The sequence below is a fragment of the Vicugna pacos genome, chromosome 9 (assembly GCF_048564905.1).
Source record: "Vicugna pacos chromosome 9, VicPac4, whole genome shotgun sequence".
NCBI lineage: Eukaryota > Metazoa > Chordata > Mammalia > Artiodactyla > Camelidae > Vicugna > Vicugna pacos.
The window spans coordinates 48209831-48226601 of NC_132995.1; the positions used below are offsets into that span (position 1 = coordinate 48209831).

General features: G+C 43.0%; 1 protein-coding gene across 3 annotated transcripts in view; it reads right to left on the reverse strand.

The window, feature by feature from the left end:
- The window catches only part of ADAMTS18 (ADAM metallopeptidase with thrombospondin type 1 motif 18), a 543678-nt gene that overhangs the window by 369594 nt on the left and 157313 nt on the right, over positions 1-16771 (reverse strand). The gene's annotated exons all lie outside the window — the stretch shown is intronic.

Below are 16771 nucleotides of genomic sequence, written 5' to 3' on the forward strand. Positions count from 1 at the left end.
GTTCATATATTGGGGAAATCATTCTAGCTTACACACGAGCTAATTTGAATTGTATGCTAACTAAACCAGCCTGCTTGTGGCCTATCAAACACACAGTGTACATCTGCTTTAATTATTAAAGAAAGTAAAGAGTGTCATGTGAAAAATAAAGCTGTTAAATGCCTTTCTTCCTGGGATGCCAATGCTGGTCCTCTGTTGATGGTAAGATTTCCTTCCTAGATGCCAAGGCCATACTGACTCACTGTATATGTGCTGGTCTGTTTTTTTGTTTTGTTTTGTTTTTTAAACTTTGAAGAAATATATCCCTGATCTGTTTAATGTTCTTTGTTCTGACCAGATATAAAACTGTGCTGAAAACCATGCTTCTTTGGAGCAGTTTCTCAGAACAATCTGGAGACTGGCTTCCCAGCTAGAGTCCTCAGTTTTAGCTCAAATAAAATTTTTTTCTATTCTTATTATAGATTCTCAATTAATTTTTTTCATCAATAGGTACTGAGGATATAGCAGTAAACTCACTATAAGCCCTTCTTTCATAGTGTTTCTATTCTAGTGAGTTAGACAGACAACAAATAAATGTAAAAATGTATAATAAAATTTCAGGTAATTATGGTCTATTAAAAAAAAAAAGCAGGGGCTTGCTACTTCAGGTAGGATGGGAATCCAGACTAACTCATGGAAATCACAAATTCATTATTTAGTCTAATTAGGAAATAGAAAATAAAGATGTTAATTGCATGGTTAAGATAATTAGTAATAACTGCAAACAGGAGTTGTCAGGAGCCCTGAGGCAGCTACCTCTTTTTCTGTCAAAAAGTGTTCCACGGTGAATCTTGAACTGGGCCATGGAGAATGCTTTTCTAACTGACAGAAGGAAAGAAGTAGATAGAAAAGTACAAACGAAAAAAAGAAAGAAAGAAAAGTACAATTAAAGGTTCGAGAGAAGGGGGAGGAGAAGAAATGGGAAGGGCAAAACCGAGCAGGACCCTCCTAAGTACAAAGTGTCCCCTATTTCTTGTTTATAGGAAAAGATTTCAGCCTCCTAGATGCTCCCTGAGTTCCAAAGGGCAGATTCGAACAGTTACTACTTAGCAGAGTAAGGGAATGCAGAAAGAAATGAAGGTGCAGTCATGGGACCTGGTCCTGAGTCGTCCTCCAGGGACGTGCATCACAATTTGATGCAAATTTCTGAGTTCTTCTCCAGGAATGAAGGCCCCCATCCAGGCGGAGGATGGTAACTTCAGGCAGGGCACAAGCACAAGACACCAGACTGGCTGGAACCAGAAGGCTGAGGATGGAGATTCCGGAAACACCACCTAGTTCTCTCACCACCAACCAATCAGGGGAGGGTTACACACGCCACAGCCCTCCCCCGAAATTTTGCCTCTAAAAAGTTCTTCCCTGAAGCCCATCAGGGAGTTCTGGTCTTTTAAGTCTGAGCTGTTGGTACTCCTTGCATGGTGCTGCAAGCTATAATCCTTGTTCCACTCCAAACTCCGACATTTCAGTTTGTTTGGTCTCACTGTGTGTTGGGCACACAAACTGGGGTTTGACAGCAAGGACACTGCCTGGTCTCAGCACTGGACTTTTCCAGTCTCATCACTGACAACTGGGTCGCTGAGCACTTTCTTACAGACACCCGAGCACCCATTTTCCTCGATTTCAACAAGGAGGAGGAAGAAGTGAAGAGGAAATCTGATCAGGCTAACAGATTTACTTTAACAAACATACCTGAAATGTCTGATTTATGTTGTTGAATAATTAAATTCAGAACTCCCCTACAAAATAAAAGTTCCTTTTCACTCAGATATTTCTGGAATTGCTAAGACCAGAAAAACACTGGTCCTCAGACTGGAGGTTTACCAGCCGCAAACAACAAACACAGTCAGGTAGGAAATGTCTTTTGAGATTTCTGTGTGTTAAAAACAGACTAGCACAATGCTGAGCACACCACAAACACAAAAGAGATGTTAGACTTTGGGCTTCTGGGTAGCAGGGGCCGACTCGCCAGCGTCCGGTTCAGGCCTAGTGCATGTGATGATGTGAGAAAATAGATTATGGGTATATCTGAGCAATAAATTAGCAAAGTAAGAAAGCGTTACTGTACAACTACTGTGTACAAAACGGCTCTTTCTTACAACCATGCTAGGGGCACAATCTTTAGAGTAAAAATGTTTACCATCTACTTAGAGAGAAGCGGAAACACTTAGGAAATAATCAATTAACATTTATTCAGCAACTGCAACTAAGGATGGGGCAGTACGTGAGATGAAAATCAGACAAAATTTATGTCACAGAATAACATTTGCTTTTTGAAAGGTTTTCACACTAGAGAGACAGAGAGAGAGAAGATATCAAAGTAAAACGTGAAGATCATGAAGATGACGATGTTAAGAAGGAGGAGGAGGGGAATTTCCACCACTGATTGACATCTTATTGTTTGTTTAGAATTCACTTAAATTTTATATTTATCATCACATTTAATCCACACAACTGCCCTATGAGGAACTCATTGTTTTTACCCACATTTTACAGATGAGCAAACTAAGGATCAGAGAGGGTAAGAAACTAGACCTAAGTCACAGAGCCTACAAAAGGGGAGCTGGGGTTCAAACCCCTGTAGCCCAGTACTCAAAAATTCTGTTTTATGCTGTTTCAGCTGATCACATAAATGAGGGGGCAGTTGATTGACACAGAAAGTATCTGTGAGTGTAAATGCAGCTTCATATTCCACGTTAAATACAGGAAAAGCCAGCGCTATTTGCCCTATCAAGTGGAGTAGACAGACTCCTACTCTCTGGCAGAAAGGGAGATGAAAAGGCACTTTTTTTAGGGGTTATAATTAGCATCAATGTCGTCATCCACATCATCATCATGTGCAGAGAAAATGACTTTAATGACATCATATTCTTAACCTCCACTGACAAAACAAGAACAGACTCAAACTTCAGTCCGGCACAAATGCAAATTTGATTCAACTATTAAAATTATATTTTTGAAAAAAAATGATCTGGGGAAAAGTCCTTGCTATACAATGTTTAGTGATAAAAGCAGGATATTAAATGATTATATATTATCGCATACTCCTATTTGTATGTAGAGAAACACCTTTTTAAGACTACATGAGTTAAAATATGTTTTTTAAAAGTTACATACAAATGTAAACATATAGTTATTCCTGTGTGATGGTATTTCCGGTTATTTCTATCTTCTCCCATAATTATCTTTTATTTTCCAACTTTTCTAGGCAGATTTACAGTATTCCTTTACCTGAAAAAGTTTAATCTCAAAATTTACACACATACACACACATCTACTCACAGTATTAAAAGTCAAGTAGAAATTATACTATTATTCACAGATTATTTCTGAATTTATAGGAGTCATTTAATATTCTGAAGAATCAAGAAATCCAAGGATAATATTTCTTCTTGATCCGTTAAGTCTACTTTATTAATATGATGAAAGGTTATTTTCCTAGTTTCAAGAGAGGGCGAAATAGGCTTTTCTCCTCTAGTTAAATGACCTTAACATGAAGCCAGATAGTCATATACACTGGGGAGGGGGTAGGGGGGAGGGAACACCAACATGCTTTAAGGCTTCCTCTCATTTTTCCAGAATTCCAGTGTGAAAAAGAATAGCAGTATCTTAGCATGAAGAGGAAATAAGAGGTATAATTTCTCACCACTCCACACAGAATCATGGGCACCAGAGATAGAGGGGCGCATTGGACCTTGGTGGGATGGACTCTAACTCCCGTAGCCAGAGGGGTCAGGCAGATCAGCCGTCCTCCAGCCTGCATCATGAAGTAGGATGGATGAAATCCCCATAATTCCTGTGCCTTGCCCAACCAACACTTAGCATGTTCTGTGTTTCAAGGAAAATGGGAAAGAGTATTTGTGGAAATGAAGATGATTCCTATTTTTTCCCAAAGTTTGAGATGTAAATAAATAAGCATTTCCCTCTCCTCTTTCTCTCACTTGTGCTGATGTTTGTCTTATGATAGACAGCAAGGGATGCTCAGCTTTGAGGTCAGAAGGACAGACAATAGGGAATGGTGTAGACTGTGATGAACTTAAGGGACAGCCACCAGCTCTCTCCAGCTAATTGGTGTCCTATTCTACCTCACAACTTAGTCTGCAACAGAATTACTTGGGGATCTTTTAAAAATTAATCCTGAGCCACAAAACCAAAGATTCTATTCACTCGGTCTAGATCAAGGTTCTGGAACATGCATTTGAACCCCCACTTTAGGTCAGCACTAACCCATAAAAACATAGTGTGTGCTACAATTGCAAGCCACACAGATAATTTTATAGTTTCTTGAGGCCACGTGTTTAAAAAGTAAAAAGAAACAGAAGAAATTAATTTTAACGATATACTTCATTTAATCTCATAGCTATCATTTCAACATGTAATCCTTATTAGCAAAAATTATTGGTTTTCCCTATTAAGTCTGCAAAATTTGGTATGTATTCTACACTGAGAGCATACCTCAAGTCATCATAGCCACAATTCAAGTGCTCAGTTGTTATTTCAAGAGACTTATCTTTGTGGTTCATCTTTAGGAAAGTCATACTTACACTGGTTCCCATCACTTAAGGCCTTAATCTGCTTATCTAAGTCTGTGGAGGCCCCTGTAATAAAATACCACAGACTGGGTGGCTTAAAAACAACAGAAATTTATTTCTCAAAGTTTTGAAGGCTTGGAAGTCTGAGATCAGGGTGCCAGTAGAGTCAGATGGGAGACCCTCTTCTGGGTCACAGACTTCTCAACATCACCTGCACAAAGCCCAAGGAACAGGGACCTCTATGGGGTCTCCTTTATAAGAACATTAATCCCATTCATGAGGGCACCACTATCATGACCTAATCACCTCCCAAAGGCCCCACCTCCTGATACCAACACAGTGGAAATTAGGATTTCAGCATATGATCTTGGGGGGGAAAACACTCAAAGCACAGCAGTGCTCAAGCCAAAATATGTATCTGGCCACTATCATTTCCTTTGACATCCCTCTCCAGTTCTGTCCCATATTAACTCCATGATCTTGGACAAGTGGCCTCTTCACCTATCAAGACGCCAATTTCCTCATCTGTGAGTCCCTTGAACTAGAAGATCTCTGGAGACCCTCTTTGGCTCAGCAATGCTAACAAATGGATCATCGGCCCTTTGGCCCCAAGAAAAGTGTATTTTTGTTTTCTTCCTTTCTTGGTTTCCTGACGCTTCTCAGAAAGTTAAAGGTGAGGCTTGAAGGACCTAGTTTGGGCAGTAGGCTAAAGGCACGGTCTGAGGCATGAGCTGGTTTAAATAGCCAGCTATGTATAGCTCCAGTTGTGTGAGGCTGTGCGCAAGTGAATCATCACCAACCTACAAGGCCCTGACATCTGGGAGTGCCTGCCTCTCAGAAGAAATGCCGCTCCCAACTTCATGCCCTGTGTGGGCAAGCTGATTACTGAGAGTGTGCATATAATCTGGTGTTAATTAGGACAAGATAGACAATGCTGATGTAACAACCTACAGATCTCAGTTGCTTATAACAAAGGTGTATTTTTCATACACCCAAGGTGGATCAACACTGTGTTGGATCGAATTGTGTCTCCCAAAATGTGTATACTGATGTCCTAATCCCCAGGATCTCAGACTGTGACCTTATTTGGAAGTAAGGTCATCGTGTAACTAGTTACAATGAGGTCGACTGGAGTCAGGCGGGCCCTTAATCCAAGGTGACCAGTGTCCTTACAAAAACAGGAAATTTGGAGACAGAGATGCACAGAGGGAGAGAACCAAGTGAAGATGAAAACAGAGATGGGGTGATGTTTCTACAAGCCAAGGACAACCAGGGATGACCAGCAAACCACCAGAAGGTGGGTGAGAGGCATGGAATGGATTCTTCCTCACAGCCCTCAGAAAGAACAGACCCCGAGGACACCTGGGTCTTGCACTTCTAGCTTCCAGGACTGCGAGACCATGCAATTCTGTTGCTGAAGCCACTCAGTTTGTGACATCTCATTTTCAGCAGCCCAGGCAAATTGTCCTTGACCAGCCTGAGGTCATGGAGACCTGACCTTCTAGAAGTTGTACCCTGTGGGACTCACGGCCCTCCCAGCAGTCAGACCCAGGGAACAGCTGCCAAAGGATCTTCTGCACTTTGGCTCAGAAGCGACACAGGCTACTTCTGTTTAAAGGCTCATCCTCCTGGTTTGACTGCCAGGCTGAGAAATAGGGACAATGTTTGGTGAGCCATCCCTCTCTGGCACCCTTTCCACCAATGTGACCAAGTCCAAGCTCATACTGCTCACTGCAAGACAGGAAAGTAAATTGAAAGACGAGTTGTCAGGGCAAGGAATTCTGACTTTATTTAGAAAGCCAGCAGACTAAGAAGATGGTGGACAAGTCTCCCATAGAGCCATTTTGCCTGAGTTAGAATTCACGCTTCTTTTATACCAAAAGGGGAGGGAGTCAAGTCAAACCTTTCCTGGTTCTGGTCAGCCTCGAGAGGGGATGTGTTAATTTCATCCTGCCTGCAGTCATTCACTGGTAGGACTGGTCAGGAGGTTTCCTGTGAGCTAAACAAAGCTATTTTAGCTTAACACTCATCAAATGGGCTGTTATGTCGAATTTAAGCTTACAGGCAACATGCCCTTAGTGATTAACAAGCGATACAACGTTTAAAGTAAAAGAAACAGACCCAATATGGAGTCAGATTTGTTCCCCCCTGTCACACCAGGGACCCTCCCTAGAGACTAAAATGCTTCAGCAAAATAATGCTTTGCTGGCTGGTAACCACATAGTCATTCCTGTCTGCCCCCTTGTAAGTTTTGGGGCATTAGCAGAGATATCATGGCGTACTAGAACTTCACGGAAGGTTTCATTTCATTTCAGATGACCATTGTAATTGAACTGTTGTCATTATAATTGGCTGTCAAGAGTGTTGCACCAACACAGACAGCTCTGCATGGCTTCTAGGATGGATGACTGATAGCAGTGTGACAGGTGAACAATGGGAGAGAAACAGTGTATGCAAGCCATGGACTCGTCCCTCCAGCTTGAGGGGGAACAGGCACGGATGATGGGGCAAAGCTTAGTTCTGATTCAGCATAGAAAAGAGATCAGAATGCCTCAGCTTGGACTCCGTCCCAAATAACGTGATAAAAATCCTTCCCCAGATAAGTGTATCCCTTTACGGTTTTCAAACTGCTTTTACTTATGTTAGCTCGTTTGGTGTCCTAAACACTCTTAGAAGGTAGGCATTTTAGATAAGGGAAATAAAGTTTCATGGGAGTTAAACGATTTTCCTAAAGTCATGCCATGTGAGTTGTTTTCAAAACCAGGATGAGAACCTACCTTTCTCAGGGCTGCTAGCAGAAGCCCTTACCATAACCCTTGGCACAGAGATCTGGACCTCATTAGTGATCCACAAATCTCCTGGTCTGTGTTCTAGAAAGGTTTTTGAAACAAAACAAAACAAAAAGGAAATACTTTGCTCAGCAGCCCAAGAGTAGGATACACTCGTCAAGCAAGCTTCTAGGAAGTTCTTGGAGGGACCTCAACAAGGAATTGACCACCATTATTTCTCTTGAACTTTAGTACTCGCTAAGGTATGGCTGGTTCTCAAGGATGCATGGGTTCAAGTCCTTTTGCTCCAATGCATTGGATGGTGCATCTAAAAGGAAGCCAAAGCTGCATGCTCCAGAATTTAACAAAGAGGCCAGTGTAGAAACACACATGCAAGCACCAAGCTTTTAGGTGTTCAGGGAACATGAGCAGGCACCCATTTTCCTCCTGAAACCATCGGCTTGAGAAGCTTCCTAAATGTGCAGCCTGAGAAAGATTATTAAAGTGACTCTCTTAAGATGACTTGTTAATTGCAAAATGATCATATCGCAGCATCTCTGCCTCTCACCAAGTTTAGGGAAATATTTAGAAAGTGTTTGTGTGTCCTATGAGAAGGGCTGGTACATAATTGCAAATTATTACCACTTCTGCAGGTCATGCTGAAAAGATTATCTCCCAGCAGGCTGACAATCAGAAAGCTGCTTCGAATCTGGTGGTTTTTCACAGCTGGTAACCTTTTTCTTTATTCCTGGATAGAATAGAAATGAGTGTGGTATGCCTTCTCTCGCTTTCATGGACCATTTATCATATCAAAGCCCATTTGTTGTGTACCAGCCTAACCAAATTAGGTGAACAGAGTTCTACGAGGAACCGACAGCTGTTAGGGAGACAAGTAATCACACAACACAAAGCTTCATCGCTGCAGCTGCCGCATAAACAGTTTGCAAAAATATGGCTGCTCGGAGGCAGTTTCAGGAGACAATCTTCAGAGGACTCTTAGAGCGCTCGTAATGCTTAATTTGACATGGAGGCTTGAGTTCCCAATTCCTTCATATGGTAGGAAAAGCCCTGTACGATCTGGCCTTACCCACGTCTCTGAATGCTACTCCCCTCGGCCCCTCCCCCACTGCCCACGGCGCCCCGATCAGTCTTCTCTAGGGTCTGCCCATGCTCTCAGGACCTTCACGTGAGCATCCCTCCTTCTGCAGAACGCTAACGCGAACACACAGACAACACCCATGCAGCCTTACTGAGCATCTAGCGTATGAAAGGACTCGTGCCAAGTGCAATCAAGATGGAGACAAATGAGACGTTCATTTCCAAGTTCTGCCATTAGCACAGCCCAGTTTGTGCCTAGACATCGATCTAAGAAATCATGATAGAAGCTGAGACCTGAAAAGCTTCACAGGAGAACATAGCCATAACTAGGAAATACTTGCCATATGCTCACAATTGTTCTAAGAATTGTATGCACATGAACAACACAAAACAATCCTGAGAGGTCAATTCTGTTACTGGGCACCTTTTAAAAGGAGGCTTAGGGAGATTATCTTGTCCAAAGTCATAGAACAATGAAGTAGGGAAGCAGTGATTGAAACTCAACACCACTACCATACCACCATGTGCAACACACTGAGTTGTAACCTCTACTGCAGTATTGTGCAAACGTTAACAAACCAAACTGGGGGCCACTCACCCACACACAGTAAAGCCAAGCGACTGACAATGGGTTGTGGTGAAAGAAAGTGCAGCGTTTATTGCCAAATAAGGAGTCTGGGACACCTAGCGTCCCAAACACCCGAACTCCTGGATGGGTTTTAGCAAAGCATTTTTAAAGGCAAGGTAAAAGGGGGGCGTCCCAGGGTGTGATCAGCTTGTGTACAAGTCTGGTTGGTTGATGGTGAGGAAATAGGGTGGTGTCACAGAAGTTAACATTATCAATCCTAGGCACCAGGAGGTCTGGGGGCTATGTGCTCATGGTCATCAAGTAGTTAATTTCTTCCATTTGGTGGGACAAGGTCCTCCTCTTTCCCATTTGTATGATTCATGTTCTCCAGTTGTCTTTCATTTTAATATCAAGCAGATCAGCTTAAACTGTTTTATAATAGGCAAGAGTATACATCTCAGGGCATATAGATACTCACATGCATGTACATATATGCACTGTATACATTAAGTAGCAATCAAATGGACACTTACAAAAGTAGATGTAAAAAGTCAAAAAACCATGTTCAACAGGGAGCGAAATGTCATAGAGTAGATACTGACACTGGAGTGAAATGGCTTCTACTGAAATCTGAGCTCCATCTCTACCTGCTCTATGATGCTCAGCGGTTTATCTGCTCCCTGCCGCAGCACACTCGTCTGCAAAAATAAAGAAAAGCATCTCTATCTCAGAGGGTGGTTATGAGGCTTAATTAAGCCCAACCATGTAAAGCAAAGAACACACTTTTCTACAATGCCTCACACATGGGACTTCCATCGTAAGTGGGTGTTGTTGGTAACGATGTGTTACTATTAACTTCATCCTTCAGTCGGAGTAGGAGCATAAAACTCACGTGACTTTGGCAAAAGGTTAAGGAAGGAAAACTAGCAACCCAGGGCTGCCAAGGTAGAGGAGGATGCTATTGGGAATACACTCTGACCTCTAGCGAGCAGGATGTACATTTTAATCACTACACAAGGTCACAGGAAGACTCACATTGTTGAAACTATTACCATCTCATTTCCCACGAGGCTGTACAAATTAGCCTAGTTAGCTGCCCAGCATCTATTTGGGGAACAAAACATTTCTTTCAATTATGAAGAAAGACAAACACCATTAAAAGAAACATGTCCTGCTTTTTGTCCCTGCCTCTAAAGCACATCTGTATTCTGAATGACCGAGCAGAAAGGAAATACAGCCCGACAGCCCAATGCTCTTTCCCAGAAGGATGAGTCATCTCTTCAATGACTGCCCAGCTGAGACATGTTTATAAGGATGGCAACCTTTGAGAACCACTGGTTGTGCATGTTTTATGCTATGTATTTTGCTTTCATGTAGATAAACTGGAGCAAGTTCATTTTAAATGCACAATCTTATAAAAATTTATAAAAGATGCCATGCATACATCATGCATGTGTATCATCTGTGCATATTGATTTGTTTGGAGGCCGGTAACCTGGCCATAATTCCAGAAAATCGAGTCGCTCACTCCTCCAGCACTGCTTCTTCCCCACTAGAGAAGCCAGCACTCTCTGGAGACAGAGAGGTACCTCCTACATCTCACCCCTTCTGAAAGATGCTCCTAAAAGTAAGCCAGCCCTTCTCTCTCTCTCTCTCTCTCTCTCTCTCTCTCTCTCTCTCTCTCTCTCTCGCTCGCTCTCGCTCTCGCTCTCGCTCTTGCTCTCTCTCGCTCTCTCTCTCTCCCTCCCTCTCCCTCCCCTCCGTGCACTGGCTTCAGTGAATCCTTGCAATGCTATCTCTTGCTTCTGGGACATAGCTCTCTATCTTCAAACAAAGCCAGCTTCTCCACGGCTGGCCAAATGATTTATTCTTCAGTGTCTCTCCTTCCTTCTAGAATGAATGTCTAGCCCCTCAAAATCCTTTTCCATCAAAGCCACTTAAAATGTTTTCTTCATTTCCATATTCACTCAAAAATATGCATTAATGACCTGGGCGCTAGTGCCACAGTGGTGGGGAAAAGATGTACCGCTCCCTCTCTCCCGGAGCTTAGATTTTAGTGGAGGAAGGCAGAGAATTAAGGAAAACTAAATATGTATTATATTATCCAGTGATGAATGCTTTCATGAAAAAGAAAGTAGGTTAAGGGAATTAAAAATGGCAGCATCATAAGGCTTGCCCAGGAAGTCTTCCTTTCTCCTCAGGAGGAAATGATCATCCTTCCCCTATATCCCTACTCCCCACTCTAATGTAACACCACCCAAAGGACTACATGAAAACACAACAAAACACCAGCTCAGAACAATGTTAGCAGGTATGATGGGGGCAAAAAGAACTCCGTGGCCAAATATATCAGAGAAAAGTTGAGCTAAACAAAATTAAGCAGATTTCTTTACACCTGAATATTTGGAAATCATGCTACACCATGTGTAGCATTAAAGAAACTTTAGCCTAAAAATAGAGTCAGGACAGCCCTGTAGGGGAAGGTCTCATACCTCTGCCACTCATAGCCAGCTACTCCAGACAGGATGGGACAGCCACCTGCATCTCCCACAGGAAGGTGTCGCCTACCTTACTAACCAGCAGGAAGAAGAAAACTTCTCTTGGCCCAATAGCCCAGCCAATCAGAGACTGTAGCAGCCCAACCAATGAGAAACCTCCTTAATTTGAGATATCTGGTTTTCTTTAATTAACAGTAATCTTCTGATGTTTTGACTACCTGGTCTTTGTGACAAAACTCCTATATATACTGGCTCCTCCCCTGCCTCTTTGGAGCAGTCTCTTAGAGTGATCTGAGAGGCTGCCTCCTGGATTCGAGTCCTCCAAAAGTCTGGCAAATAAAACACAACTCTCAAGTTTTTGGTTATTCATTTTTTTTCAGTCAACAAACCAAAGGCCAGCAGCAAACGGATGGCATCCTTCTCAAAGAATTTGTCCACCTGTCTTTCTGCCCACTTGGCAGTATTTATTATCCCAGATACACCAGCAGAGGCTGCACCCCAGAGTGTAGTCTCCGAGAGCAGATCAGCATGGTGTCTGCAGAGGGAGAAACACTGGGTTGGACAAGGCTCCAAGCTAGGTAAGTAGCAGAATCTGGATTTGGGGAGGGATTTGGGGAGGAGTTTCCATCTCCTCTCGCCCACCTGTGGAAGCAACAGTTTCACCAGGGTTGAGTTGTGAGTTCCTGGTGGGCAGACCCAAGGCCAAGGTGAGGACACGGGGGACGAATTCCCTGTGGAGCAGTCTGTGTTTCCTCCACAGACACTGAGCTTCCCACACACACCGGAACATCTTAAGTCAATTTCACAAGTAATTCACAAGCTAATTGAGACCAGACTGCTCCTCATTGTGCTGCACAGTCACGCCATTCCATGCATCCGAGGCCGAGCCTTCATTTAGATTACAAATTTCCCAGCACAGTTGTTACTGGTAATTAAACCTCCTTGATTGTTCCATTACACAAAGATTACATGACAGTAAAGGAATCAACATAACCAATCTTTATCTCATTTCTAAAGGTGGACGGGAACGAGACCCAACAAGGACATAAAATATGTGAAAGATGTGCGCCCATCAGTTTTTGCCAATTTTTGGCAAGCTGGGCTTATGGAAACTCAGAGATTTACAGCATCTTAATACACAAGCATATATCTGTTTTATTGTTACACAATGAAAATTAAACATAAATGAGAAAACACCATGAATTACTTTGAAAAATCACATTTGCCACAGTGGGAAGTAAACTCCCAGCAATTTAGATTTTTGTAATCCAGGGCAGTTCCAGAAGCATTTTTTCCCCCAATAATCTCTACCTAACTTTTAGTTCCCAGTCCACACCTGCTGCTAGAAAATCAAAAAGCTGTTTCAGGTCACTGACTTCTTGGCTCAAGTACTTATCTAGACTTCCTGAGCCTGGCTGACTTAGGCTCTTTTATTTTTTTTTTCGGATTCAAGTTCCATTTCTCCCCCTTTCAAAGTGTAGACATATCACAATCACCCAAGGGTCTGCTTGCAAATACAGGTGCATTTACATTGCAAATGAGGCTGCAGCCCAAGAACCTACAAGTTTAATTAGGAGATTCTTATGCAGACTAAAGTTACTCACACTGCCATATTTGACATCAGAGCCCTCAACAGCAGGGACCAATTGTCACGTGTTTCCAGCATATAACTGGACATCTAGCCCAAGAATGGGTACTCAACCTTGAAAATATGCTGAACCAAATTCACAAGCTCTTTCCTTTTTAATGTGTCTTTTACCAAAAAACAAGGACCACATTAGATAGGGATCTGTTCATCCCAGCCAACTTTATACAAATAAACAATCCACTCAACTTCCCTGGAGCCTCTCCTCAGATGGACCTGCCTTAGTTGCCAACTTTCAAGCCCAGAAAGGAAGGTTATTCCAGTGCTAACAGGAATGGTGCCTCCCGGCTCTAGTGGCCACCATCTGCCTCCCCTCTGGGGCTGCTACCTCACCCAGCGTTAGAAGGAGTTGGTCTTATCTTCTCAACGTCAAATGTTTCCCTTTGGAGCCCTTAAACTACTGTGTTCACCATTACAACAGAACCACCTAGCAGCGTACTCAGAAATGCATGTTCCTGGGTGAATTTCCACCCTGAGATAAGTACCTGTGGGGTGGGATTTGGGGCACTTGGAAGTCCACGCAGCATCCTCACCCCAGATGGCTGTGATGCTGAGGACCCCTCACCCATTCATAAAGGAATTTCTATTTAAACATCCTCAAAGAACATTGACAACTTCCTCTCCTAAAAATGGGGGGGGGGAGGGCTTTGCCTCCTTAACTCTGATTTGCTGGCAGGAGGGTGGGGAGTTGATGGAGGTCAGAGGGGGAAGTGTCTGCTTCTCAAATGCCCAAACCAGCAATTGTAACTGTCTGATGGACATGTGAGAACTAATCTGAAAGCCCTCCCCTGAGAATCCCCTGCAAGAGTTTAGAGACCTTCTGCGGATTGAGTAAGGAGTGGAGGAAACTAACACTTCCTGAGCTTTATCTTAGGAAAATAATGCTAAGTGAGAAGTGTTCCTTATTATCTTATCTTCTCTCCACAGCCTACCTAGCCCCCACTGCCTTCTCCCAAGCAGAATTAATTGCTTCCCTGCTGCTCCTCACTCCTCGGAGCACTTTAGCCCCAGATTAAAGCACGTATCTGGCATTAAAGCTAATTGTCTGTAGTAGGTCTTTTCCCCAGACATCTTTTGCTCCAAAGGCTGATTGGCATTTTTTTTATCTTTGCATCACCCAGTCCTGGCCGTAAGGTGCTACTCAAATAAAGTTTCCAAGTGGGTGGACTGCAGATAAGGTCTACCCTGGTCCCTGGATGTGCTTCTTCAAGAGAACTGCAGATTGAGGTATTGCCTTTGCAGGCTGGCCTGAACCCTTTTATAGCTTTGCTTCTCTTCAATACGTTTTCCAGAATTATGTCACTACCAATAAGTGTGTGCAAAAGCTAGACACAAGTCATTTCCCCGAAGAGGCATTGCCCATTAACCTTGAATCCTGTATTGTTTTGCACATTATGCTGCATTTTACTTTGTGATGTTCCCTGTGCTAAGGCTTCCAGCATTACAAAAGCCATAAAAGCTCAGTAGTATTTCTGATCCAAAGCAGATGTTGTGCATAGAGCCTTAATATACAGCAAAGCATCTCTCAGGATGCTCCTTTTAACACTAAAGTGATTCAGACCTCTGATACACTCTGACTTTCTGACATTAGGAATACGGATGGGGATTTTTCGAAAGGTTTGAAGCACCTTCTTTCGGTTCCCTAAGCCCAGACTTTAGGAATTGCCTCCAGTCTCTCCTCACTTTCAACCCATCTCCCACCCTGATTCCACAGAGATCTTCCTGATAACCCAGATTTGTTCTTCCTCTCCCTTTAAAAAGAAGGTCAACCGCTATCTCACTGTGGCTTCCAAAGCCTCTTCCTCTGTCCCCAGGGCTCTACTCTGCAAAATGCCCTCTATGTTCCAGCCAATCTGCACTGCCTGACCCTCCGAATAAGACTCTTCACTCAAGTGTGGCTCCTGCTGTTCCCCCTGCCAAGAATACCATTTCCCTTACTTTGGCCCCTTTAGACCCCACCTATCCTCAAAATCTCCCCGAGTGCCAGCTACCTGCTGTGTGACTGTGGGCAAGGCACTCGCCCACTGAGCCTCAGTTTGCTCCTCTTCAAAAGGAGGAGTCAATTAAAGGATATCTGAAAGAAGAGAAGACTTTTAAAAGACGATAATTTTCAGCCCCCAACTCAATCCTCTGAACCACTCTCCCTTCCCTGCTGATAGACACCTGAAAGCACATTCTTAGAGCTGAGAGTCATGTTCATAGAGGTCAAGGGGCTGCACCTTAGACACGCCCAGCAAATAGTTCCTATGCAAGAGGTACTAGATGAGGGGTTAATTTAGCTCCTTCTCATTCATGATCAGATCCACACAATTCACATGCCAGTTGCTTCTGAGAGACTGTCAAAATAAATGAGCTCAGAGAATGAGCTCAGAGGTCAGAACGATCTAACCTTGAACCCTAGCTGTGTGGCCCGAAGCAAGACATTTTTTATTTCCTAATCTGGAAATGAGGACATTAATACCTCCATGGAAATAACCCTACTTCACGGGGATGTTCAGAGGATTAAGTACATTAATGTGAGTGAAAGGCTATCATCACTATTACTAGGATGTCATTAAGCTTTTGGTTTGGGCTCTTCCAGCCTTGGCAGACTGGTCAGGTGAACACCTGAACCCAAGGGTTTTAGAGGTCTTGGGAAATCTTGGCCCAACTACTCAATGACCCAGGGCCACACTGTGATTTTCACGGGTGCTAGGTAATTTTGGTTTATGGACCACTTCCTCCATAAAATAATAAAATTAGTATAAATAATTTTATTATTTCATTTATATAAATTATTTATAACTTATAAATAAAATACTTTATGGCTGCATTGGTATTTTAATTTACATGAATTATTTATAAATTTATATAAATAATAAAACTTATTAAACATTTATAAATAATAAAATTATCTTACGACTGCATTGCTATAAAGATGAATATAACCCAGGCTGGATTCATTATTATATACTGCTGATTATTATATTTATTTTATTCTTTCAAAACAAATTAAAATTTAAAATTTTTCATAGGGTCCTGGAATTACTGAAGGCCCAGGCATTGCACGTCCGGTGCAGGATGGAGAAGTCAGCCTGGCCTTCAGTCTCTGAAGTCTGACCTTTTGTGTGTCAGCCCGAACCAGGCTCCCTCTCACTCAGTCTTCTCCAGCTACTTCTGGGGTCTTTGCACAGACTTGTCCTTCTTCCTGGAACTCTCTCCCTGCCCTTCTCTCTCTCAGAGCATCAGAATCCCCTTACAGCACAGATCGCTGGACCCTACCCCCGGTTTCTGATCCAGTAGCTCTGGCGTGGTACCCATTAATCGGCATTTTTAACAGCACCCAGGTGGTGCAGTTGCGGCTGGTCCGAGGATCACACTTGGGAGAACAGCGGCTTTCGAGGTCAGCTCCGTTCTCTCTCGTTAAGCCTTCTCTGATCTGATTCTGTCACGTTTCGCCCTCATATGCTCTTCAGGGACTAAGGGCTTCTGCTTTATCTAGGTAATTTCTTGATTCATGTCTCTCTCTCCCATTTGACTGTAACCCCCGCGTTGTCTTTTCGCGCCTTGCGGGCTCTGCATTCCACACAAAGTTGGCGCTTGATAAACATGTGTTGACTGCTGTTCAGAAGTTAAACCAATCTGAC